The sequence below is a fragment of the Miscanthus floridulus genome, chromosome 13 (genome assembly GCF_019320115.1).
Source record: "Miscanthus floridulus cultivar M001 chromosome 13, ASM1932011v1, whole genome shotgun sequence".
Taxonomy (NCBI): domain Eukaryota; kingdom Viridiplantae; phylum Streptophyta; class Magnoliopsida; order Poales; family Poaceae; genus Miscanthus; species Miscanthus floridulus.
Window position 1 is genome coordinate 55,553,937 of NC_089592.1, and position 24,541 is coordinate 55,578,477.

The window sequence follows — 24,541 nt, forward strand, 5'->3', positions numbered from 1 at the left end:
GAGGTATTTTGCTATCCAAACACAAGGTGACCAGACATTCCTCTTCTAAGTTGTCTACTTCAATGAGCTAAGCTAGGTCAGAGTTCTCCTCGTTGTAATTCTCCACCCTATGTGCTCGGAAGGCGATGTCAGTAGGCAATACGGCTTCAGAGTCCGAAAACCATGAAGTATGGGGAGATGCTAGGTGTTACTGACTAGGGCTAGGTCCTTAGTCCCCTAGACCATGACTGGTAGTTCCTTAAGCCATTTGCCCAGGGTGTTTATGTTCCTTCTCGAAGAGCAATTTTTTCAATGCATCTAGGATCATACCGTTGGCACGCTCGACTTGGCTGTTGGCCCTTGGGTGTGCCACAGAGACATACCTGGCTGAGATGCATCTTTCATCCCAGAAATCCCAAAAGTCACTACTAGTGAATGTGGACCCCAGGTCGGTGATGATGCTGTTCGGTAGGCCGAACCGATGAATTACGTCGTCAAGCAGCTTGGCTATTTTCTTCGCTAGTTGCTTGGACCAGAGGTTTGTATTCGATCCACTTGGAGAATTTGTCGATACAGATGTAGACCTAGTGAGAACCTCCTAGCGTAGGATTGAATGGCTCGATCATGTCTAGTCTCTAGCATGTGAAGGGCCACTGATGTAGAGATCGCTTGCAAGGCCTGAGCTAGGACAGGGATTTGTTTGGCGAAAAACTAGCAGTTCTCGCATCGACGAACAAGTGCTTCAGCATCAGCTATGGCTGAGGGCCTAATAGAAACCTAGCTCGAAAAGCCTTTCTGACCAGTGTTCTAGACGTTGCATGGTTACCAGTAGGTGCCTGCGTGAATCTCCTAGGGTATCTTGTCGCCTTCTTCCATGGAGATGCACTTCTTGGGTAGCTCCCTTTTGGCATTTTTGCAGTAGAACTTCCCTTCAACTAGGACATAATGCTTAGTACGATGGGTAAGGCATTCTACAGTGGTGAGGTATTTGATGAAAGGTTCCCTCCAATCATTGCTCAGCCCAAGGACCGCTATGACTATTTGCTCGGTAGGGGGTTTTCTTCAATGCCTTCTTGTTCCTGCTTGATGGAAGGGGCCACAAGATCCTAGATGAACACTCTAGCTAGAACTTTAGCCTAGGTTGATCCTATCTTTGATAGCTCATTAGCTACTTGATTATTGGCCCAGACCACGTGGTGGTATTCGATGCCATAGAATTTGTCTTATAAACTTTCTTATCGCGGCACAGTAAGCGTCCATGTTCTCGTTGATGCAATTCCAATCCTTGTTGAGATGATTGATTCCGAGTGTGGAGTTGCCGTACACCTGGTGGCATTTAATGCTGAGCTTGACTAGCTATATAGAGACCATGAAATGCCACCTCGTATTCAATGGTATTATTGGATGCTTGGAAGAGTAGGCGGAGGACATAGCAAAGCTTATCCCCTGATGGAGAGATAAAATATACGCCTACCCTAGCGCCATCAAGGTTGAGAGACCCATCAAAGTACATAGTCTAGTGCTGGGGGTGGTCGACCGGGACTAGGAGTCTGCATATGCATCCACACTGGCGATGAAATCAGCGAGCGCTTGCAACTTCATCGTATGGTGAGGCCTAAAGTCGATAGTATTGGTGCTGAGCTCGACCAGCCCATTTAATAATGTGGCCACTGACTTCCTTAGTTGCAGAGGATGTCACCAAGGGGGTACACAATGACTACTGCTATGTGGTAGTCATCAAAGTAGTGGCAGGAGCTTCTGAGATGTGATTCAGGATGGCGTATAGCAATTTTTGGACCTATGGGTAGCGAGTCTTAGACTCAGTTTAGGACCTCACTGATGAAGTAGACTGGGCGCTAGACTTTGTATGCAGTGACTAGCCTCTTCTCGTTCAAAAATGATGGTGGTGCTGACTACCTAGTTGGTCGCTGTGATGTAGATTAGCTGGATTTCTTCCTTTTCGGGGGCGGTCATGATCGGAGGTGTGGTGAGGAACTTGCTTGAGTTTAGGCAAATGCCTTGTCAGCGTCCTTTGACTAGACAAATTTCTCTTGAGCCTTAAGTAATCTTGAAGAAAGGGAGTCCCTTTTTGCCCCGATGAGATATGAAATGACTTAAAGCTTCCCATGCACCCCGTTAGCTTCTGGACGTCCTTGACGTAGGTCAGGTGGCTTCATGTTGGTCACCGCCGCTATCTTCTCTGGGTTGGCTTTGATGCCACATCAATTGACGATGTTGCCTAGCAGGATATCGGATGGAACGTCGAAAATGCACTTAGTGGGATTTAGCTTCCATCGGTATACTTTTAGGGCTTTGAAAATTTCAATGAGGTCCACGATGAGGGTGTCAATAGTCCTAGACTTGAGCACCACATCATCAACATTAGCCTTGATGTTCTTCCTGATTTGGTCCTTGTGGCAGTGTTGGATGGCTCTTCGATAGGTCACACCCGTGTTCTTGAGCCCAAAGGACATCATCATGTAGCAGTAGGCACCAAAGGGCATAATGAATGATGATCCTCTTGTTTTAACACAATCTGGTGGTAACCAGAGTAGCAATCTAAAAGCACTAGGAGCTCGCAACCGACCATGGTGTCTACGACGTCATTAATGCAAGGTAGGTCGAAGGGGTCTTTAGGGCAGTGTTTGTTGAGATCAGTGTAATCAAAGCTCATTCTCCATTCTTTATTCCTTTTTCTTATAAGAACCGGGTTGGCTAATGACTCTAGATGATACACCTCTTTAATAAAACCGGTGGCTAAGAGCTGGGTTATCTCTACCCTAATAGCATCCTTTTTGTCTTGCGTGAACCACTGAAGCTTATACTTGATCAGCTTAGTAGTCACCTGAGACATTTAAGGAGTGCTCAATCAGCTCTCGAGGAATGCTAGGCAAGTCCATAGGTTTCCACTGCAAACATGTCGACATGCTCCCTTAGGAAGCTAACGAGTGTGTCTTCCTATTTAGGTTCGAGGCCAACCCCTAATCCAAGTAGTCTTGGACTGGTCGCTGGGGATGAGGGCCACTTCCTTCACCTCCTTGGACTTGGTCGATTCTCGAGTGGCCTTAGTGGTTGGGATCTCTAGGTCCTATGGAGAGATCAGCTACAAAGTCATGATGTAGTCCTACATGTAGATGGAGATGTCAGTTGCCTCGGTGAGCATGAAGCTTTCCTTCTCATAGTTGTAGGTGACATCGAGGTTGGCACGCAAGGAGAGGACCCCTGCTCCATTGGCACTTTCAGCACCTAGGTACATAAGTGCGGCATGGCCATGAACTTGGCAAGAGCTGGTCAGCCAAGTATGGCATGGTATGCCATGTTGAAATCAGCGATGAGAAAGTTGACATAATCGACGCAAAAATGCTTAGTGGTGATGAACTAAACATGTAGTGTAATCTAGTCCAAGGGGTTGGGATGCCTTCCCAGGAACGATTCCTTAGAACAATGAGTCCATGGGAATGAGGACTTCCTTCTTGAGCCCTAGCTCCTCCATAGATCCAGCGAAGAGGATGTTGAGGGTGCTCCCTCCATCAAAGAGGACCTTTTGGAAGCGCACGTCCTTGATTATGGGATCTAGGACGAGTGGGAAACACCTTGGATATGGGATGTCTGACCACTAATTGGCCACAGAGAAGGTGATCGGGTGCTTCGACCAATCAAGGTACTTGGGATCAGTGATAGGGCCATCATATGTAGCGATCGACATGACATGTCAGGCTACAAGCTTCTACTCTCGCTTATCTTTAGAAGCAGGTTTCCCACCAAAGATGGTGGCAATAGTCTTGGTGGGGTCCTGGTAAGTTGGGCCCTTATTCTTGCCTCGTTATCCACCCTAACTGTCTTGGGTCTCATCATCATCACGCACGTGGCTTCATCGAGGATTCACCACCGAGCGCTATCTTTAGGCCTCTATAGTCTCACATAGTGTGCTTGCCATCCTTGTGGTAGGGCATGGACTATTCAGCAGCTTGCCAAAGTCAGTGTCATAGATGCGGTTGGGTCGAGTATTGGGGGTGTCAATTGAGTTATCAGGCTAGCGATGGTGGCCTTGTCTGCCCCTTGAGCTCTTCGAGTGGTCATCATATTGGAGATAGTGATCGTCTTGGCGGCGGTCATGGTCGTCATGGTAGTCATGATCATCACGGCAGTGGTCACAGTCGTCATAGCGCCTATCTTCATGTCAGTCAACGTTGCGGCGCTAGTGTTGGGCAGAGCAGGTAGACCATTTAGCTTCTTTAGCATCGACACACCTGTTTGATGTTTGTATCAGTTTGCCGATGGTTGTGGGTGTCTTGTGGTATAGCTTTCCATGGAGCTGCATTTGTCGGGGCCCTTTGGTGAAGGCGACGATGGCCTCAGGTGTCAGGTGATGTTTGGAATGGAGTTTCTTGTCTCCGAGAAACCCCTGATCAAGTCATGCAGGGACTCCTCAGGAGAACTGATGAAGCTTCTTTAGGTCATACTTGGTGCTAGGCTGCTCACACATGGCCATGTAATTGTTGGATGAAGACATTCTTGTGGTCATCCCAAGATTAGATGGAGTCTCCAATAGGCTGAGAAGCTAGTTGTTTGTAGACTGGTTAAGCATGATGGGAAGATAGATTGCCATGATGTCTTCGTCCCCGCTCAGTAGCTTTCATAGCAATCTCGTATAGAGTTAGCCACTAAGTGGGATTGGCCTTTCTATCATAGGTGTTAATACCAATGACCTTGAAACCAACAGACCACCATACAGCTCAGAGCCTTTTGGTGAAGGGGCAAACTCCTGATGCATACAGCAGGAAATGCTAATTGACGAGGCAGCAAATCCCTCATGTTCAGGCATCAAATTGTCGATGACAGTTCCATCTTTGCTTCATAGCGTGCGGACCTGCTATTTTCGATGCGGCTAGTAGAAATCTACGCCAGCGTTGATGTGGTCGCAAAGGTCACGCTGAGAGGGGTTGATTGACCTCTTGATTATGGTTGCTACCCTGACCTCCCTGGTGGTGAGGGAAGCAGTCATCGTGGCATGAATGAGCTTCATAGTTGCCTTTGGATCCCCTATAAAGGTAGGGACCTCCATCTAGAGGTCAAGGACCATCGACACCATGTCACTGGCCTCTTCCATCATGACGAGAGTGGTGGCTATGAGCTAACATGGTGGAGTAAGATGGAGCATCATTTTGGAACTCGTTGACTTGGACTTGCAAAGCTATGATATGTGCTCGAACCTTCTCAACCTCTAGAGTGTGAGGGAGTTCATTGAGCTCATTGAAAGCGATGACTAGATTTGCACTCAGGGTCTAGGTAGATAGGCTAGTCACCCACCATGTCAAACACTTCTTCTAGATTGCATTGATGGTGGGGAGGGCCATGACCATCCTTGTCAGCTGCTTGGGCTACTTCTACATCTCAATGACATTAGCGATCAGCGTTCTTTGCTAAACGAGCTTCAAGGTCTTTAGCAGTTTTGCCATCTTTGGTGACGCTATCATGGCTAATGTGGAAAATCATGTGCCCAAACCCCGAAGGGAAAGTAGGGCATCTCGGCATGGTCTAGGTTGAGCCCTCAGAATAATCATTGGGGCTCTTATCTAGAATGTTGTGGAGAGACTCAGTCGAAAGATCGAAATCACCCGAAAGCTAGAGAATAGCCACCATGTTGACCATAGGCACAGGATGACCAGAGTTAGTTGGGTCAATCATGTAGAGATTGGTGGTGTGGTCACGCTCAACATGGTCGATGAAGATTTGGTGGATGGCGTGCTGGTATGCATATCTCGCACCCTCCATCCCAAAAGTATAGGGTATGGTGGGTTTTTTGTCAGGGCCTTGTAGTCAGCCAAGCATAGGCTGGTAGCGGGAAGTGGTCAGCACCACGCTATGCATCCCTCTAGAGTAGCCGTGATCACTAGATTAGAAATAGGTCGCCTCAAATGGTGTAGCCGAGCAGGTCGCTCGGTCATAGCGGCTTGGTGATCTTGGAGTGTAGGAAAATCATCACCCACTCTAGATTGGTCTAGGATAGAATCCATGAGGAGCTGACATTTCACTAGGTAGTCAGTGACCTGATCGATGGATGCGATCAGATCGTCACTGCTAATAGATCTCCTAACCCAGCAGCGGGGTGCTAGGATCAGAGATGTTATTGCAGGTGTCGACATGGTTAGTGTAGGGTGATCCTACACTACCTCCATGATCCTCTCATTACTGTCAGGGCCGATGACCCAAGTCATGGATCCAATCGTGAAGATCTAGCCTGGCTCAAGAAGGGCCATGGAGCTTGAAAAGGTAACCATCTGGTTGGCCATGAATTCAACCCCTACCTAGCATGCCACTACTGAGAAAATCTGGTTGGTAGTCTACCGAGGGGTATGTCCACGATAGTAGATGAATCAGTGGCGGTGTGCATGAGGGAACCGTATGGTGACACAGAACTGTGAGAGACAACGATTAGATAGGTTTAGGTCGTCGGCTTGACATAATACCCTACACCTTATGTCTTTGTGGATTGTATTGCATATGATCAAGGTCAAAACCAGGGGGGTCCCTACCCACCTTATATAGCCTGGGGGTAGGGTTACAGATCAGTTGTTTCTATCCTGATCAGTTTATAAGATAGAAAGTTATAGATATCACGGTAATCTAGCATATTCGAGCAGATTTCCTAGATCACTGTGGATCTTCACGTAGTCTTACAAGGCACACTAACTTATGCCATACCTAATGCGGCATCGTCTTGCACGCTAGGCCTCAACTGGCGGCATGGCCCCTATGTGGTCTCGTGGGCTGGGCCTCACCTAGGGGCTCAGCCCATGTGCATCCCTATGGGTATCTGGAGTTATACTCCCATAGCAGGGACTCCTAGGAAGCCCTCACATAGCATGATAAAGATAGAGAGGTGGAGGATCCCCTCTAGGGTCAAGTCATGGAGACAGAGCCTGCAGTAGTACAACAACCACTAGAGTAAGGGGTATGCTGGCACCCCTAACCCAAAAGAGTGGAAATGGGTAAAAGAGATGACCTCATTCTCCTCCGGCCTCGGCTCCACTTTGGTTCTCGATGGGACTCTCCACCTGATCACATGTCAATGGCCTCTAGGATCATCGTGTTCAGTCGCAGCTTGTTGAATGTCTTGCGATCGATGGATGACTTCATCCACTGCATGGTCATGGTCCTCGCAGGATGCGTCAGGTGGTGCAAAGGGCGTAGTAGGGTGGAGGGCAAAAGCTTTGGGATGGAAGGAGGAGATATGGGGTGGGAAGGTAGATGGATGATCGCAAAAGGCAGTAGATAACATATGCAACCACCCCTAGTACCCACGACCAATGACACGTTTGCGTGGGTGGGTGGCTTAGCTTCGCCCCATCACATCAATGCAATGGGTAGCGAGGCGACATCCTTGTTAGATCTGCCTGCTGATGCCACCCACGCGCATGCACCTACGTGGGAATCCAGTAGCCTACAAGACAAAAATGGACATTGCACATCATTCATCAATACTATCTGGGTAGTCATGATTTCAAACCGTCGGACCTTCTGTGATAAACCTTACCGCTCCACTAGTGTCCGGCTAGTGAAAATTTTAGATGTTTGTTCTATCTATAGGGTACAAAAACATTTCAATGGCTATGCATCCATCCTTTGATGGTTGCAATTAGCCCAAATTTGAATTCAACTACTCACTCCGTCCCAAATCGAGGAGTCAAAATTGTCAAATGTAATAAGAATCAACCAAAGTATATGAAGTATGAAAGAAATAAAGGATGATAAATATAGTTGGACAAACATAATAACTTCATTCATTTATATACAAAAGTACATTATGTAATATTTCTCTAATCCCTAATGTCTAAAACATCTCATCTTTCCAAGGGGACTCATGTCAGACGGTTGACAAATTGCATTCAGTCGATAAACATGAGTGAAGATGATAGAGTCCCTCCCACAAACACAGTAACACTACTAAGTCTTTTCATTTTCTTTAAATTCCTAACATGGACAAAAATCTCACCACTATCATTGTCTTCGACATCTATAACAAAGCAAACTTTACCAAGCATATAACAAACTATAGCTTCGACAATGATCAATAGGGGCTATTGATGAACATGACGTCCCCAAGCAACAAGCACCCCTTCTACGATACCTGGCGACACTCCTAACCACCAAAGTGCAAGCTTGCTGGTGGAGTAAGCATGGGTGTTGTGATACGACATCTCTCTGTATACAGAACAAAAAACACAAGGAAAAAATCATTAGAAAAAACCACATATGAAAAAACACTACACCTAGAACAAGCAAAAACCAATACAAAGCAACAGAATATTGCATAGACCATATCTTAGCCTCGATTGAGATCTTGATCCTGACTAGAATAAAATAACAAAGAAACTAAAACTCACCTCAACAAGGACAATCACTGTAGTTCTATGGGTAATAGCTGCTAATGAAGTTGTAACACTACATCCTTTCCTTGGCTAGCAACTTGCAAGTGAAAAGTAAAAAAGACCAGGAAGGATATTTATACTCGACGACGCTAACAAACTGTTAGAAGATGTGAGTCCCTATAGCGTTACTAATTAGTAATAAAATAGATTCAGAATATGAGCAGTCAGAGTAGTAGTCATGGGGTGGATGCGTTTTTCTGTTCTAATGACGAGAAAGTCCGACGTTAAATACATAGAGTTGTGGACTTTCTCATTATCAGAGCAGGAAAACACATCAACCCCTTGACTACTACACTAGCGATTTGAGTAGAAACAATGATGAGCAATGGGAACGTACTCAAGCGATGGCAAAGTATAGCACCGACTATGACTCTAGCAGGAGGAGGAGGACGATCTAGAGTATTGTGACTTGTCCAGCGAATCGCCAGAGCACTAGCAAGGAGGATGCTTCTTTCTCTTTCTCTGAAAACTCAAATCCCCTTAGAATCCATAACTTTTTCTAGGTTGGGAAATTCAAGGGGATATCAATAGCCCATTTAGTTATTTATGGAGGGTTTTCCATCCCTAGGCCTGCCTTCCCTTGCTTTCAAAATAGGCCTTAGTTCAAATAGCCATAGATGCAGTCACACAAATAAAAAATAATAATCGGTAGATGCACCGCAAAAAACTACAGCAAGTAGGTTTATTTTTTATTTTTTTGGTAATTTTTAGGTGTCAAATTCATGCATCTTTTAATTATTTATTATCATCCTCTTTTAGTTTTATGTTTATTTACATTATTATGAAAAAACCTAAAAGGCAACAACTAACTCATCGGATATATAAACAGATGCATAGGAGAAAAAAATGAAAAGATGGATATTAGGTAAGTAATATTTTATCGTAATCATTTCCTATTAAAACATGGAATAAATTCCGATCTTTGCTGAGCACCGTGCCGAGCAGTCCCGCCAACATGCCCTGAAAATTTGATTTCACACCACGCTGAGCAGTCCCGCCAACTCACACCAAAAATTAGATGTCTCTCTTTTGCCCTCCCCATGGAAAATAGGTTTACCACGTACCGCACCATCGATTTTTGACAAGGACATTTGTGGTAATGTGATGGCCACATAAAAGTGCAAAGAGTCACCGTCTCTGCCACCATCTCCATTCTCTAGCCGCATCGTCTCTCCTCCAGCTCCAAATCCTAGTCCCATAGCCTCCCTCTCCACTCTCCAACTGCCCCCTCTACCACCCCACTCTAGACCCTCGGCACCATTGGCATAGCAGCTCAACTCCCTCTCTGCACCCTCTCATACATTTCTAAACCCTAGCCTCAATGATGGTACAAGCCAGATCCGGATCCCCTACCTCAGCACCTGCCATGACCGACCGGATCTGAACCCTAGCTAGAGCTAGATCTATTACCCCTTCGTCAATGCTAGCCTGCACTAGCTCCATGACCACGATGACAAGACCAAATCTGAACACGGACACGGAGGAAGAGGTACCCAAATTCCTTTTATGAGGTTTGCTCTACTATAGAGGCTGAACCTATAGTTGAGTGTAGTTGATATGTGCTTTATTGGATTAATGACTTTTGTATAAGCTATAGTTACTAGTTAGGCGCTTATTTGCATACTCTTGCACTATTATGTTAACATTCCGTAGAAGCTTTAGTTAATAAATGCCTTTGTAATCTAGAAAGATGGAAGAACTTAGGAATCATAGAAAAAATAGCGGGTCATACCTGTCGGTGTTTGATGACCGGCAACCCATCATGAGGGTACCCAGGGGCAGTGTTCAAAGGGCTTTGGCATATGTAGAACTTGATAGTAAATGCAAAGGGATGAACAATTTATACTGGTTCAGGCCCTTTTGTCGAGTAATAGCCTTTATGTCTAGTCAGGTGTGTAGCCTTTTGCGTTAGATTGATTGTATGATTGTTAGGGTTTTAAGGGGGTGCACCGTACCTCTATTTATATAGGGTAGAGGGTAAGGACATGTATCTAGTCTTAGTCAGGTTACACAAGAAGAGTCCTAGTCCTATTATAGAATCTAGCTTTCATACTAAGCCAACTAAGTCGATCTAGGAATAGCTTGAAGTCCACGCCACCTTGTCTCGTGTCCTTCAACAGATCATGGACCATCCTAGGGCCCATCCAAGTAGTACCCCTATGGGGAACCCCTAGGACCCTGGTCCATCAAGGCCCCGAGCATGTCATGGTTGAACTTAGAAGCCTTCTTATTCCTCCTAATCTTGCTGAGTAGAAACAAGCATAGTCTAAGTGCTTTCGTAAGTGAAGCCATGAGGTGCTCTGTAAAGCCCCTACCTGGCGCACCAGCTATCGGTGTTTGATGACTGGCAATGTAATACCCTAGTGTTAAGCATTTCATTTGACATTTGCATTTCATGAGCACAAGCATCATCCAAGCATTCATGAACATGAGCTTATGAAATTTCATCTCATTTTTATACATTGTCACATGAAATGTTGATTATATATATATGCTTCTGCTTGCAATCATGTATGACCAATGTATGAGATGGTTGTGAGATCATGAAAACACCTTAGACACATCTAGAATGATAAATGGAACAATGTTTATATTCATGACATAGACCAAATTTGTTTCTAAGTGTTGGTTTCATTTGAAATGCCATTTTCATGATACTAGTTTGACCAATGTTGAACAGTAGTTAGATTGTTTGCATGGCTGTGTGACCTAAATAAAAGTTGTAGTTTTCATCAAGGGTAACAAACTTTATTTAAAGGTCATGAGCTAATTCAGTGTCTACCATGGTCAAATAGAGCTCACAATTATCAACAAAATGTTGTTTTCAAAACTTGAAATTTTTCTAAGTGTTGAAGCTGTTTTTAGTTTCAAAGTACCTCACTTTAGAGCTTTGTAGTTTGAAAACTATTGACAATTAGATGATGGTTCCCAAAGCAAAGATGGAGATCTCACATAGCTTTACAAATTTCACTAATACCAATTTTGCTAACTCGAACTGGATTAGGAGATATAGAGGAATGAAGTAGTGCTGTCAGTCTGCTGAATCTGACTTAGTTGATTTGAATCGAACTGGCCGTCATGGCAAACCATGCTAGACCACACTGTGCCATGTGGTGGCAGCACACCAGCATCGGCTTAGCTAGTCAGGCCACTGTGGGGAGATAAGGGAGGCAAAGCCGCCGCACTCACTCACTCTTGCTCTCTCGCACTCTCTCTGCCTCTCCTTCACCCGCTAGAGCAAGTCGAGCGCCACTGTCGCCATTACCGACCTTCACCATGCTCGCACGCCACCACCACTGTGCCATTGTGTGATTGCTCACACACATAGCTCCACCATCATCTCATCTACCTCACTGACCCGTCATTGCCTTAGTTAGAGCCTAGGTAATGTGACATTTTACGTCGCCGTTGCCGCCATAGTCACTGGAGCGCCGCCGAGCTCTGAGCTCACCATTGCTAGCCCCCTATGCACTGCTCCTCCCATCTCTCTCTCTTAATTCATCTTCTTTGTAGGTCCTAGAAGCTATAGCCATAGCTCGTTGAGCCACTACCACATCGTCGATGCTAGAACGCGAGCCGTACCGCCTAAGCCGAGAGCGCCGCCGTGGTTGTGCATGCCCGGTTTTCTTCCTCGCGCGCTTCTAGACGTTAGGGTTAGGTTAGAGCTAGGTATAACTTGAGGCAAGAGCCTAAGGCTAATGTCAGCCTCATCGAAGCAGAACGCCGCCGTGTCGACTGTTGCGCTCATGCCGCCATGCTGCCATGCAAGCGGCCAAGCTCCTGCTACTGCACCACCCTGACATAATCCACATCGTAGAGCTTCACTAGGGTTTGTAGATGTCATAATAAGTGCTCTCCTAGGATCATCGTCACTGGAGGCCATGAGTCAGCCACCGCACTCCACCGCCTGAGCTATCATGCTTGCCGGCAAGGCAGCTCCGGTGACCCTCCGAAGCAAACCTAGGGTACTAGTAGGTGCGTAAGAGAGTGGGGAACACGACACCGGTGACTGCTACTATCGGTGACCTCACCGTCAATGAGCTTTTGCTAGGTCAAGCCATGCCCTTGCTCTATGTGTCACTTACTGGTGGGTCCCATTGACTCATGGGTCCCAGCTGTCAGTCAGCATTTGAAATGTTTTATCTGGATTTATTTTCACACATTTGAATGCAAACTTCAAAAATTCATATCTAGAGCTAGGAGTATCCAAATGAAGTGAACCAAATTTTGTTAGATTCATCTTGAAGTGTAATATTTTTTTAAAATATGAAATCTACTATGTAGGGTATTTTTCTAGGTGAATTAAATTGAGCAAGATAAGTGCTTTTAAAGTAGTTTATATCTTGTAAAATGCATAACTTGAGCTAGAAAAGCGATAAAAATGTGATTCCAATTTTTCTAGTCTTGTGTTGACTTACTCTATCTAGGAAAAATATTAAACTTACATTAAACATAATTGTAATATGGTCTTCTTATTTAATCTTAATTAATTGCTAGTTTCTAGTGAAATTAATTGGGGCAAGAATACATAACATATGATCATACAAATTTTTACATAGTATTTTCATATTAGGAGGAAAGTAAGAAAAATATTAAATCTATAGCTTGACATCTTTCACTATGCTAAACTATTTTTGCTAAAATAAGCCTATGTAACTTGTCATTTTTGTAGAACTAGCTACACTTATCCAAATGGCATGAAATGTATACAGTAGACTACTAAGGTCATTTGTAGGCTACTCTAATTTTCTTAGAATTTATTAAGCTATAGAAGTATTTATCCTTTAAATCACCTTATTATCTAAGGAAATTAATAAATGAATATAAATAAATTAGTTATGCTTAACCATGATGTTTTCTGTGGTTCTTGTGATTCATATGATATGTTGATGTTATTAGTTAGGCTTAGAAGTATTTGTTTATAGGCAACTAGTTAATTATTGCTTTATAATGCAACTAGATGACTACATGTGTAGTTTCTGTTGTGGTGACGATTCCATGATGATAATGATCCTTTATGTAAAACTTGTTAATAACAAAGTTATAAATAACTTACTTATCTACCTTGTGCTAAACTTTCATAGTCATAGGCCTTATGGTTTAAGAATTATTGTTGTTAGAAGTCCACTATTCAGAAATGCTTGCTCTCTAGATAGATCTAAAAGATTGAATTGTTTGACTTAGATAACTACTGAATCACATTAAAATTATTAAAATGAAGTTGTAGGCAATTTCATAGGATTTCCATAATGACCACAACCATATTATTTCGATGTCTATAACTCTAGTTATAGTCAAAACAAGTGGATGTTATCTTGTAGTCCAGAAAATAATTTACATAAGTGTTTGTTTAAGTTACTAGAGAAGAGATATGCACCTACTCAGTAAAATAAGATGCAACTTGTTATCACCTTAATGCAATGTTGTTGAAAACACTTATGAAGATGCATTTCATCCCACCATATCATATCATACATGTCATTATATATGCATCCATAATATCTTATTTCATGCTCATGCATATAGGATCATCTAAAGGGATAACTCTATTAGAGTTCAACAAAGAAGAGGAGGAACAACAGGAAACACCTCAGGTCGTAGCCCAAGAAGAAGAGGAGCAAACTCTCGAGGACCTCCCTGAGTGCCCAGATCATAGGCCAACCTCTTTCCTCAAAGGCAAGCCCTGGAGCATTGTAATCCTCCCATCTTTTACAAAATATCACTTGAGTCCTTTATGTTTGATGCATTAGGTTATAAGAGTTGATTGAAAACACTTGATGCTTAGAACTACCTTGTCTAAATACATATACCTTTAACCCTATGTAGGTCTAGGATCGAATATATGCTTAACCATGCTTAAACCGGTAGAAGTCGGGTGATTTCCTGTCACCTACGAGATATAGGTGGATACCGAAGCATGGTTTGCTATATTTGCTATCGTAGAAAAGAACCATGGGGTAATGTAAATGGAGGCTAGTGTGTAGATTGACTCATGTGATTGCGTCTATGCCAGTTAAGGATGGTTCCATTGTTGGCACTTCTAACAAGGTTGAACGCATGCCTCTCACTTAACTAGCCAGATAACTCGTTTCGACCACGAAGCCGAGTAGCTCAACTCAGGCCGGGCCCCATTCTAAAAAAGTGTGCACTCTAGATGATAGTAAGGATGTGCACAGAGCTAGATGTGAGCCTAAGGGCAGGGTAGTCCTAATCGTCCTAGTAGCTAGTTGTCCCTGATTGTGCGACGCTAGGTGAACCCACAAAATGTGGACCTGAGTTATACCAAAGGTGACCTAAGGTGACTATTGATCTGGTTTGCCTATGTTTGTGTTAGGAATAAATTTCTAGCTGGTTGAAATCGATTCGAATCACCATCTCTTTCAGATAGTGAGAAACTTGGCTAGCTCTAACATCGTAGTAATTGTGTTATGAAATATGATGGTTCGGATGAACATGGAATTATTACACTGGCTATGATTACTATTGTATGCTACTAAATGATATACCTTAGGTTTGGCACAGGCTAGTTGCTAATCTAGAGATGAATAGCAATAATTAACTTGATGACCAAATTATAACTATATACTTGAATTGGTAAGCTTTTTATGTAAAATTTTGTCAAGCTAGCTCTATTTATAAAGCCTTGCATAATCCTTGGAGTCATTTTATTTTTGGTTTATGATGGGTAAGTATAGCTAGGTACTGTCTCATACTCAGGGTTTTATTCCCATTAGTTGCAGATGGTATAGTTTATCATGGCTATTGCAAGAACTATTTATGTCCCACCATGGACGAGGAGGAGCCCTAGGTAGGCATCTCTTATTAATCCCTCTCCTATGCTTTTGTGGAAGTGTGATCGTGAGCTGGCACTATATTTAAACAATGTTACAGATGTTGGTTTCAAACTTTTAATTTACTTCCGCTACTATCTTACTTGAACATGGTTTGTAATAACCTTAATTCATACTCTGATGGATGAACTGTATTTGTGAACTTTATGTAACATGTGACATGTATGTTGAATCATGTATGATCTTGATTGTATGTTGATGGTTAATCGAGACCCTTTGTGGTACTTGATGGACTACCCGGTTTATATGGGCTCAAGTATGATAGTGCGATCGCTTGCGGGCTGCCATTGAACTTGTGCTCGTATAAATTGGTCAGTTCTGCTATAGCTGGCATTAGAACAAGGTTCAACATTAATTGGCACATGTGTATTTAAAACAAAGGTCTCTGTTTTCCAAAACTAGTTTTTAGCAACTTATAGCTATATATATAGGTGTTTAAAACCTAGAGTTTGAATCTAAAGTGTACTAGTGATCACTTTTCCATTATGCCTAGTTAAGGACTTCAGTTGGCTAATTAAGTACTAACTTAGGGTTTTTTCATTTCGTCGTCCATACAGCGTGCTATTGTATGGATGTCATTCACTTGAGTGGTAATGGATGGATCAAATGCCTCTACGCCCAAGGTAAGATGCCACTCATCATCACAGTGGCATGACCGCAAAAAGTGAGCGTACGGTCTAATGGGGAGAGTTAGCTTTGATACTGAAGTGTATATATGCCTCATATATATACAGAAGTATTTAATTATGGGTTAGCTTTGATACGGCTATATATGCATATTTATATGTATATATAGGACGTATTTACTCTTGGGTAGCTTTGATATGGAAGTATATATGTGGGTATATATATGAAAGTATTTAGCTTACAACCTAGAGCCCAGATTTACATTCTACATATATAATTGTGGGGTTGGGCTGAAATGAAATTCTTGTGCAAGTACACTAACAGCGAAATGTGTAGCCCGACTAGCTACATTATATATGAGAGAATGCTTGTATGCCACCATGTATGTCATTACAAGTTCAATTTTCCTAAGTTTGTGAGGACATACAAAACATGTATGCATCATGATCAATCATTATTACATACTTGCATTGTTCCTCCCCTTATAAGTCCCTTACTTGGTTATATAACTCTTATCCATTATGATGTTGTCTCACGAGAGTTGCACCATGTTGTTGGTACAGATGGCAGCACCGGCTGGAAGTGAGAAATTCCTATTGATGTTTGGTACCCCTACCCTACTTTGGAGAGTCTTGCATTATGCGGGGTATTACGAACCGCCCCTCTATTACTAGAATAAAGTATACCTAGAGGGACAACCATGGTATGAAGTACAACTAACCATACCAGCTCGTAACCAAGCACCCTTCTGGCAGGAATGGAGGGCAAAATCTAAAGGAAGACCTCCTTAGTGGTCTTTGAGGTGCTAAGTCAGATATGTCAGCACCATGGGGATGAGCTTACCGGTAGTGCAACTGGTACTTTTTCTTAGGTGGATCCATCCATAGTAGTTTGGGCATAGCACAACCACAATGCGTTGATCCGAGACCGAGATGAGTGGGCAGATAGTTCTAGTCCCGCTATGAGTGTAATGTTTGTAGTGATGAAGATGTTCTATACTCGTTAGGACACCAGAGACTTCTGACAGGAGTCCTATACCACTTGCATAGATAGGCTCATGAAAGCCAAAGCTGCATAGCGTAAGCTAAGGAAGCGTGTGCGCAAGCATAAAAAGGCAGCAAGTGAGGCTCGATGGGAACCTGATCAGGCATATGTAGCATTGGGAAATCTCCACACTTAGATGTTGCAAGTTGATCAGTAGAGAGATGCCACCTAAGAGGCAAGAGCGGATGATCAAGCAGTGCTAGCAGGACTATGGGAGCAGCTGGAGGCCACCCATGCCAAGGCGCTTACAGCTACATGCCAGCGGATCTAAGCAATCAACCATGTAGCCCTAGCAGAAGCAGCGTGAAACAGAGCTAAAGCCCTAAACATGCAGCAGGATCATGTCAAGAGAGACTTGCGCTAGTAGCTTGCATAGACCTAGAATGTGGTGGTTGATCTTCAGCATGAGGTGGAATTTTTGAACAACCAACTACACCCGATCCCAGATGAGGAAGAAGAAGATCCAAAGATGTTAGTTGAAGATGACGGTTGGGAGGAAGAAGAAGTGGAGCTAGAGGATGAGGACGATGCTATCTCCAACCTCGACAGCGAGCACACGAAAGATTAGAGTCACCTAGTGACTAGTTAAAGCGCTAGATGTATCCCTGTTATTCATGTAATAGACTTGTTGCTTGAAGTTCGGTATTCGTGATTTGACTTTAGTGTAATATTGGCACTTTGCATGTCATTTCACTATGGGTTGAACTTTAATGAAATTCCAGTTTTGTTTTACTAGTGGATTATGACATGCATGTTAACGCACCACGAGCATGATAAGTGATCAAATTGGTGATGTCATGTTGTGAGACTAAATTATTATGCCTCTATTTTATTGCATAAATTTATGATTCTTTCCAGTAATTTTAGTTTGGCATGATTACACAATTCATTTGCAATCTTCTAACATCATCCAATAATCACTTATTATTGTAATTTTGTAGATGACTCCAACTCACGCTGGAGCAAGCACCAGCCAAGGTGGCAACGATGGTGACTTACCACCACCGCCATCACCGTCTATTAATGAATTCTTCGCATAGTTCCTAGGTAATCAGAGAGCATTGGAGGATACACTGCGCCTCATTATGCAGAACACTGCTCACACCCATCAACAACATCAAGGGCCTAAGCCAAATCAATATAGCACTTTCAAGGATTTCCAAGACACCAAGCTTCCTATCTTCAAAGTGGCCAAAGAACCGCTCTAGGTGGATGAATGGCTAAACACGATCGAGCAAAAGTTCTATCTATTAGGGGTTACTGAGCATCAGAAGGTAGAATATGTGTCCCATCAACTATAGGGACCGACAGGTATATGGTGGACCCATTTCTAGTCCTCTCTTCCTACCAACTCACAGATCATATGGGAGAAGCTCAAGTTAGCCTTTAGGGGACATCACATTGCCTCGAGGCTAATGCGCATGAAACCCAATGAGTTCATGTGACTTACTCAAGGGACCAAGACCCTTATCGAGTACATGCATGCCTTGAACAATTTATACTAATATGGCCTAGGGTTCATCAATACGGAGGAAAAGAAGATAGAAAGCTTCCAAAGAGGCCTTGGCACCAAACTGATCAAGACCATGACTAACTCGAGGTGTACCACATACAATGAATTTATCAGTGATGCCTTGACCCAGGAGAACTAGAACAATTTGCACATAGTAGCGAAGGGCCATAAAAGAGCAGCTAAGGCAGGCGCCTTAGGATCTTCCTAGTCCAGAGCTCTAGTGGCAACTAGGCCACAGTTTCATCCACCAACGCCTAAGTTTAGGCCTCCTCCAAAAGCTTAGGCCAATCGCCCCTAGAAGACATTTCACAGGGTGTTCACCATTGCCCTACCTAAGGGAAATGGAGGGCAAGGAAGCTCAGCAGGACCAAGGAGCAATCAGCCATGCTTCAACTACAATCAGTGAGGCCATTGGTCCAAGTAGTTCCCCCATCCTAAGAAAAATGGCAATCAAAACCAGGGTAATAAAAAAATAGGCAAATCCAAAGGCATGTCCTGGATATGTGCATTGCACAGCTATTGAAGAAGTTCCTATGGGAGAAGTTGTCACCGCCGGTATGTTTCTTGTTAACAAACATCCCGCCATTGTTTTATTTGATTCTGGAGCTTCTCATTCATTTATGAGCCAAGACTTTGCATCAAAGTATGATCAGAAAATAATTGAGGTAAACAAGGGTGGTTATAGTATAAGTTCAGCTGGGGCTACTATCTCTACAAATCAGATAGTCAAAAATGTGCTGATCTTGAAACAAGAGAGGGAGTACACAGTGGATTTGAAAGAATTGCCCGGATTAGCCATAGATGTGATCTTAGGCATGAAATAGATGAGTGATCATGGGGTTCTCATTGATACTAGCACTAGAATAATTATGTTGATAGAACCAAAGGGAGGTAATGCTTTTCTAGTACCACTTCCCCGAAGTTTTGATCTCCAAAACTTGTCTTGTGCTATCCAAGCCACTACCATTTTGTGATATTCTAGTGGTTTGTGAGTTTTCGGATGTATTTCTAGATGAGTTGTCAGGTTTACTGCCTAATAGGGATGTGGAATTTAAGATTGAGTTAGTGCCAGGCATGGCACCTATCTCAAGAAGACCCTATAGGATGCCACCAAATGAGTTAGCTGAACTTAAAATTCGGTTACAAGAACTATTGGACAAAGGTCTCATTCAACCTAGTTCGTCTCCATGGGGATGTTTAGCTTTATTTGTAAAAGAAGGACAAGTCCTTGAGAATGTGTGTGGATTATAGTCCGCTTAATGCTATGACCATTAAGAACAAGTATCATTTGCCTCATATCGATATCTTGTTCGATCCGTTAGCAAAAGCAAAGGTATTCTCTAAGATTGACTTAAGGTTGGGCTATCATCAGATTAAGACCAAGCCAAAGGATATACGTAAAACAACTTTCTCCACTAGGTACGACTTGTATGAGTATTTGGTCATGTCTTCTAGATTGACAAATGCTCCTGCCTACTTCATGTACTTGATGAATTCAGTATTCATGCCTGAGCTTGATAAGTTCATGGTTGTGTTTATCAATGATATCTTGATTTACTTGGAGAATGAGGTAGACCATACAGAGCATCTAAGAGTTGTTTTGTCTAGATTGAGGGAACATAAGTTATATGCCAAATTCAGTAAGTGTGAATTCTGGTTGAGCAAAGTACCCTTCTTGGGTCACATCTTATCTAAAGATGGAATTTTTGTAGAGCCATCTAAAGTACAAGAGGTCATGGATTGGAAGGCCCTGATTTTGGTTCATAAAGTTCAGAGTTTTCTAGGGCTAGCAGGCTACAGTCGCACCCAATTTTGCAAAGCAAAACCAAGTACTCATATATGTGCGCCCAGGATGTCCAAACACACACATATATCACAAATTGCAGTAGTATCAAAGTAAAGTACTTATTACATCGCATATCTCATCATAAAGTTAAATACAAAGTTTGCTCGAAGGCAATATTATTACAAACACAGCGGAAAAACTAGCCCAACTGCCACAGGGACTCCAACTGGTGAACGTCTTCCTAGTAGTCCTGGACATCCTCCGGAAACTCTTCATATCCATTATCTGTTACCCATCCGGGATTTTCATTGGATGTAAAGCAAGTGTAAGCTCACCATGCTTAGCAAGTATAACAAAGGGATCTATGAGGCTCAAATAGGCTTGACACTGTTTGACTGCGGTTCGCAATTTTAGTTGATCAATTTTTAGCAACCTGAATTACTACTTTAATGAACAGTCCCAATTCCCAGTGGTATTAAAGTATCATCCAGCTTTGTCTCAATTCCCAACCATCCATCATCCACAGTAACCACTAATCTCGAAGGATCCAGACCGCTCGTATCCGTGAGCACGGCTGTTATAACAGGTTAATTATTTCTGCAGAAATTGTACATCTTTACCCACTCGAGCCGTGATTCCCAATGCCGGGGTTCGCGAGACCCACTACACCTCTTCCCAGGAAGTGTGGCAGAGTTTCACTATGAAACCCTTAGCTAGTTGCACTAACAAATCGTAGCTACAAAGGAATGGCACACGTGGGCATCGCAGCACGGTGCACACCCTAACAGAAAAAGGAAAGATACCCTCTTACCCCTTACTGGAGCTACAGACGAGCTAGTACAAACTAGATAATAGGTTAAAGTCAGAGCCATTTGACACTCGGGGTTGTACGGTCCCTCCTGGGTTGCCGCTTCAGGATAAAGTCCTTATGGAGAGGCACTAGAGTACTCAATCCCCGTACTCCAGCCCCCTATCTGTTGCTAAAAAGTTCCATTTTATCACATTGCATATAGTCTTTAAATATGTTTAACAATTACTTCATGTTAAGCGCTGCAGCATCTATCCAAAATGCCTACCCAATAAACCTAGGTATCAAGGATATGTGGTACAATGAATCATCTAGGTAAAGTCCTTAAAGGCAATTCAAATTAAACTCATGCATGAATGTAAGTGGTAGTAGTTCATAGGTAACAAGGGGCCTTTGGTACACTTGCCTTCCTCAAAGTCGTCCTAGGAGTACTGCTGATCCTGCTGGGGGTCCTCAGTCACCTCGAATGGCTCACCCTCTAATCGTGATCCAATCATCAATCAAGCATCATTCCAATCATTACATGCATACAAGATAGAACTCTATTAGAACAGTACACCAAACAGTGAAAACATATGTTGAAAAGCTTATAGATCTGTTCTACAGCATTTCTACGAACACATGAGCGAAAGAATCACTCAAATCGGACTTAAAACGTGAAAGTTATGCATGAAATAAGATGTAATGGCAATTCTGTAAATAAACTAACCTATTTTCGAATTAAAATAATTAAAAATCTGAATTTAAATGAAATCTGGACCGGGCTTACTATTTCTGGAAACTTCAGGGACTTGAATGAATAAAAACAGGACTAAATAAAAATTAGTTTGAACTGGACTGGACCGCGGGTTGATTTCTGGAAAAAGTGGGGGCTTTTCTGCAAAACGTGCACGGCTGACCGGATGTTGACTGCGGGTTGACTGGGGATGCTGATGGGTCGACACGTGGCGGCACAGGATTGGTGCGGTGTGCCACGTGGCTCTGTGGACCAGCTGACGCGGCGGTGTGGACCGGGTCTACGGCCCACGGTGGACCAGCCACTTAACCAATCGGTACATTCTAATCTTGGCCATTCCTTTCTGATCTAACGACGCAGGGCGCGTGCGGGTGATACCGGTGGCTGCACCTCATCTCCGGTGAGGGCGCCATGGCCGGCGGCGTCGGGCGCTCGCGGATGCAGCGTTCTAGCGCACGAAGCAGCGAAAGGAAGGCACAGGAAGACAGAGGAGCTCACCGTGAGGCTTCTAGAGGTGGTTGCGGCGTCCGGGAGAGCTCCGAAGCGGGTCGTCGATGGTGGCCGTGAACTGAGAGAGAGAGAGAGAGCGTGGGTGAGGGTGTAGCCGGGCAAAACAGCGCCAAAATGCGAAATGGGGAGTACCTACGGGCGTGGGAAGATCCGGCGATGCTTCGGGTGGCCTTGGCGTCGGCGTTCACACTCGGAAGGGGGGGGGTTCTCACCGGCGGCGGTGGCTCTTGGTAGCGGGCGAAGATGGGGAGAAGGGCTGAGGGGAGGCTCGGGGTTTTATAGGCCGGGTGGTGCACGGAATAAGGAAGGGGAGCAAGTGGATTCGGTCACCTGCCATGCGGGGGCGACGGCGGTGGCCTTCCCTGCATGGCCGCGCCATCGGCGGCCGAAGAAAGGAAAACGCCGGGGGAAAAGAAAGGAAGCTCGGGGAAGAAGAAAGGAAAGAAGGAAAGGGCGCTGACCGGTGGGGCCAGGAGCGCAGCGAGAGAGAAAGAGAGAGGGCGAGCGACGCGGTGGCTTCGGGTGATGAAGGCCTGAGCGGTGGGCCGAGCTAGCGGGCGCTTGGCCGCGTGCTGCGGGAAAAGCCGAGCAGGCCAGGGGCGCCAAACTGGGCCACGCGCGGTGCGGGCCGGTGTGGGAAGGGAGCAGCGGGCCCAAGCGAGCAGGCCATGCGGGTGCAGTTGCGGGTAAGGCCGCCGGGACAGGCCGCCGAAGCAGGCCAGCGCGGGAAAAAGAAAAGGAAAAGGGGCTGGGCTGGTTCGGTTGGGCCAAAATGGAAGAAGATGAATTTTTCAAAGTCAAATCATTTTCCAAATCTATTTCCTCTATTTCCCAGATTTAAGTCAAATTCAAATGTGATTTGAATTCAACTTCAATTCATCTAACCCTACACTCATCCAAAACCAATATGCACCAGCATGAATGCAGCAAACAAGTTTCTAAACCTTATAGTTTATTTTATTTATCCACTATTTATTATTTGGCCTAAGTTAAAATACCTAGAAAATGTATTAAAGGATAAGAATAAATTGCTAATTTGTGGTAAAAATTTTGGGTGTTACAAACCTACCCCCCTTAAGATGAATCTCGTCCTCGAGATTCGGATGGTTCAAAGAGATTGGGATAGTCAGTTCTCAGATCCTCCTCTCTTTCCCAAGTTGCCTCATCCACAGAGTGTCTGTTCCACTGAACCTTGCACATTCTTATTATCTTGCTCCTTGTGATTCTCTCCGCTGTTTCTAGGATTCTTACTGGATATTCTTTGTATGATAGATCCCCTCGGATATCCAGTTCTTCCAAAGGTAGTTGTTCCTCAGGTACTCTCAAACATTTCTTAAGTTGCGACACATGGAAGACATCATGAACACCTGAGAGCTGCTCTGGTAATTCTAGCTGGTAAGCAACTTCTCCTCTCCTGTTAATGATCTTGAATGGTCCCACATACCTAGGTGATAACTTTCCCTTGGTATGAAATCTCTTCACTCCTTTCATGGGTGAAACTTTGAGATAGACAAAGTCACCAATTTCAAATGCCAAATCTCTTCTTCTCGTGTCCGCATAGCTTTTCTATCGGGACTGTGCAACCTTTAGGTTTTGCCTTATTGTTTGCACTTGTTTTTCTGCCAGTTGCAAAACATCTGGTCCAAAGACTTGGCTTTCCCCCTGTTTGATTCCAAAACAATGGTGTCCTGCACTTCCTGCCATACAATGCCTCAAACGGTGCCATTTTAAGACTCTTTTGGTAGCTATTATTGTAGGAGAATTCGGCATAAGGTAAACTCTTATCCCAACTTGTCCCATACTGCAGAGCACAAGCTCTTAGCATATCCTCTAAGATCTGATTTGTCCTTTCGGTCTGTCCATCTGTTTGAGGATGGTAAGCTGAGCTGAAGTTCAACTTCGTATCCATTGACTCATGCAATTTCTGCCAAAAATGTGATGTGAACTGTGTACCCCTATCCGAAACAATCTTCTTTGGTACACCATGTAAACATACAATCCTTTCCATATATAACTCTGCTAACTTTGCACTCGAATAAGTTACCTTGACCGGAATGAAATGGGCCACTTTTGTCAATCGGTCAACAATCACCCAGATAGAGTCAAATCCTCTCTGTGTACGGGGTAATCCAACTATAAAGTCCATTCCAACTTCTTCCCATTTCCACTCAGGTATCTTCATAGGCTGTAGTAAACCTGCTGGCCTCTGATGTTCTGCTTTCACTCTTTGGCACGTGTCACATATAGCCACATGT